We start from the raw sequence: 3370 nt of genomic DNA, 5'->3' as shown, positions 1-3370 counted from the left end.
AGTTGCCACCTTAAGTTGAACCATTAAGTAACAATCTCACATCTGTCATGAAATACTCTCAAAACCAATCCACGTCTACGAGCATAGCATGGCAATGTAAGCATAACATAATAGTAACTCCCAAGGTTTGAATGCAGGGCAATAGGTTCCTACCTCATCAACTACTTCCCAATACCCACATGTTATCAATCCTACTCATGCAATGTTTGAGGGTGAAACTAATGCATAAAAACTGGGTATGAAAGGGGATATGATCAAAGTGTGAACTTGCCTGCAATGTTGATGAAGATGATTCGCACTCAAAACTCTTGATAGTTCTACTCGTCACACTCCGGTCAATCTATCGTAGGCAAGAAATAGTAACCACACATAAGCAATCACTCAAAAGACCAGAAAAATCGAAGAAGACAATTCGGAAAACATCAAAACCAAGCAAATAGCTCTTGCAACATAAAACAATTTCTAACAGTACCAAAATTATGTGAATTTGGCCTTATCAGAAAGTTTAGGTCAAGAGCTTTAATTTGCAAAAAGAATCAACTCAAACGGAGTTACGGATAAAAAGATATGATCAAAAGAAGTTTGAATACAAATCAGTTCTAATTCAAAATTTTAAACTTTTCAAAAACATGTTTAAGTTGTTTTACTCGATAGAGGAGATCGTAGTTGAACCGTCACGTTGTATGTACCATGGCATGATGTATTCTCTTGTAACAGTAGCATGATATATTCTGTTGTAACAGTAGCGCCTAGACTGTAGGGCGTCCTGGTCTCTCGCTACTACCTCATCGTGGCCCTGCATGTAGGGATCACGCCTGTATATGTATGTGAAACTGAACCTGGGAATGCAGTGCGGTGATTCACAATTCTTGTTGGTAATCAGAGCTAGCCATGTCAACCACCTCCTCCCACTCTCCCTCCTCCTCGCCCCCTCAACCTCACGAGGATGATGGCTCGGCCGCTGCGACCCTCTCCGTCGACCTGACCTCTGGCGAGCGCCCCCGCGCCCCAGTCTCCCCTGCTCTCCCTCGTTCTGGCGATCTCCCTTTAGCTACCCACCCACTCAACCCAGCACCTACTGCCCCCATCCCAGCCAGCATCATCGGCGCGATCGACTTCAAGTTGGTCCTCGACGGGACCAATTTTACCCGTTGGCGCAACTACGTCAACCTCCTGCTCGCCTGGTACCATGCCGAAGATCACATCCGTGACGGCGCGGATCGTCGCCTCGCCGACCCTTCCTGGAGGGACGACGACAACACTCTCGTCCTGCTGTTCTTCTACACCATCGACGGCGACCTCCTTGACGTCGTCGCCCCCGCCGGCTCCACTGCGTTCACCATCTGGCGCCGCCTACACGAATACTTCCTCGCCAATGAGGCGGAGCATGCCATGCATCTGGGCCAGGAGTTCCGGAGCTGCGTGCGCGGTGACCTCTCCATCAACGACTACTGTCGTCGTCTGCAAGGTATCGCCGCTTCCCTCGCTGATGTGAAAGAGCCGGTCGGCGATCGGGCTCTTACGTTGCAGATGCTCGACGGCCTTGGCCCCAAGTTCGCCATGCAAGGCGCCATCATTCAGTCCACTGTGCCTCTGCCATCCTTCAACCGGGCACGCTCTCGGCTCGTCCTCGCCGAGCTGACTCTGGACAAGCGCGCCCGCACTGAAGGCGCCCACGTCCTCGCTGTCCAGCACGATGACCGCGGCAGTGGCGACCGTGGTGGCGGTGGCGGCGGTGACCACGGCGGCGGCGGCAACCGTGGCAGCAATGACCACGGCGGTGGCGGTGGCCGCGGGGGTGGCCAGCTCGGCGCTAACCGCAACAGTGGACGCGGTGGGCGTGGGCGCGGCCGCGGCCGTGGTCGCGGCGATGCTCCTGGTGGGCGCGGCGCCAGGGCCCAGCCCTGGCTTGGCTATTTTGCGCCGATGGGGATGCCTTTCCCTCCTCCGCGCGTCCCCTGGATTCCTCCCAACAGCGCCGGAGTTCTCGGCCCCCGCCCCGGCCTACCTCACTAGGCCTACCCCGTGCTGCTTCCGGGTGCGCCCGCCTCCACTCCGCCCGCGCCGTACGGGGCACTGCCCCTAGCATGGGACGCCGGCGCTCTCTATCACGTCGCACCCAGCTACAACACCGCCTTCCCGCCGAACACCGCCGAGTGGATCATGGATACGGGAGCCGCGTCGCACTTCTTCGGGGACCCAGGTACCTTGACCTCATTTCGTCCCCTGTTAGCACCTTATTCTCATATCATCGTCGGTAATGGAGCCCGGCTCCTTGTGCTTGCCATTGGTACTGCTCACCTTCCACCTCGTCCCTTCTACTTAAGTCATATTCTTCTTTCCCCTAACATTGTTAAGAATCTCATCTCCGTCCGAAAATTTACCCGTGATAATTTGTGTTCCGTGGAATTTGACCCCGCTGGTTTTTCCGTGAAGGACCTAGCCACCAAGGAAGTTCTTCTGAGATGCAACAGTGAAGGTGATCTCTATCCGTTCTCCGGCAACCATGGTGCTGCTCCATCGACGGCCTTCACCATCTCTACGCATGATGTGTGGCACCGGCGGCTTGGACACCCAAGTGCTTCTTCATTTTCCCGGCTTTCTTTAGATTTCCTCAACGTTTGCAATAAAGATGCTCGCACGTCTCCTTTATGTACCGCATGTCAGCTTGGCAAACACACTCGCCTCCCTTTCCCCTCATCCACCTCTTATACCACCTCCCCATTTCATTTAGTTCATTGTGATTTATGGACATCTCCGGTTGTGAGTTCTTCCGGTTACAAATATTACCTTTTTGGTTATTGATGATTACACTCATTTTTCCTGGACCTTTCCTCTTCGTGCTAAGTCTGAAACCTGTGATGTTCTTCTACGATTTTTTCAGTTTGTCCTCACCCAATACGGCGTACTTATTCGATGTGTTCAGTGTGACAATGGCGGCGAATTTCTCACCACCACTCTTCGTGACTACTTCTCTTCTCATGGCATCTCCTTCCGCCTCACTTGCCCTCACACTTCTCCGCGGAATGGGAAAGCTGAATGTCACATTCGCACAACAAATGACATCGTCCGCACACTCCTCTTTCAGGCCTCTCTTCCCGCGCCCTTCTGGGCGGAGGCATTACACACCGCCACCATCCTACTCAACATACGACCGTCGCGTGCCATTCATCATTTTACTCCTCATTTTCTTCTCCATGGCGTACACCCTACCTACGACCATCTACGCACGTTTTGGTGCCTCTGCTATCCGAACACCTCTGCTACTGCCGCCCACAAACTATCACCTCGCTCTACTCACTGCGTTTTCCTCGGGTATCCACGTGAACAGAAGGGATACCGCTGCTTTGATTTATCCACACGCAAAATC

General features: G+C 53.2%; 1 pseudogene; it reads left to right on the top strand.

Annotated features, from left to right (window-relative positions):
- Positions 1–862: 862 nt before the first annotated feature.
- On the top strand, positions 863–2016 carry LOC147981766 (uncharacterized; annotated as a pseudogene).
- Positions 2017–3370: the final 1354 nt, after the last annotated feature.

The sequence above is a fragment of the Triticum urartu genome, chromosome 3A (genome assembly GCF_056163025.1).
Source record: "Triticum urartu cultivar PI428250 chromosome 3A, HENAU_Tu73, whole genome shotgun sequence".
Taxonomy (NCBI): Eukaryota; Viridiplantae; Streptophyta; class Magnoliopsida; order Poales; family Poaceae; genus Triticum; species Triticum urartu.
This window is presented reverse-complemented; position numbering and strand designations above follow the sequence as displayed.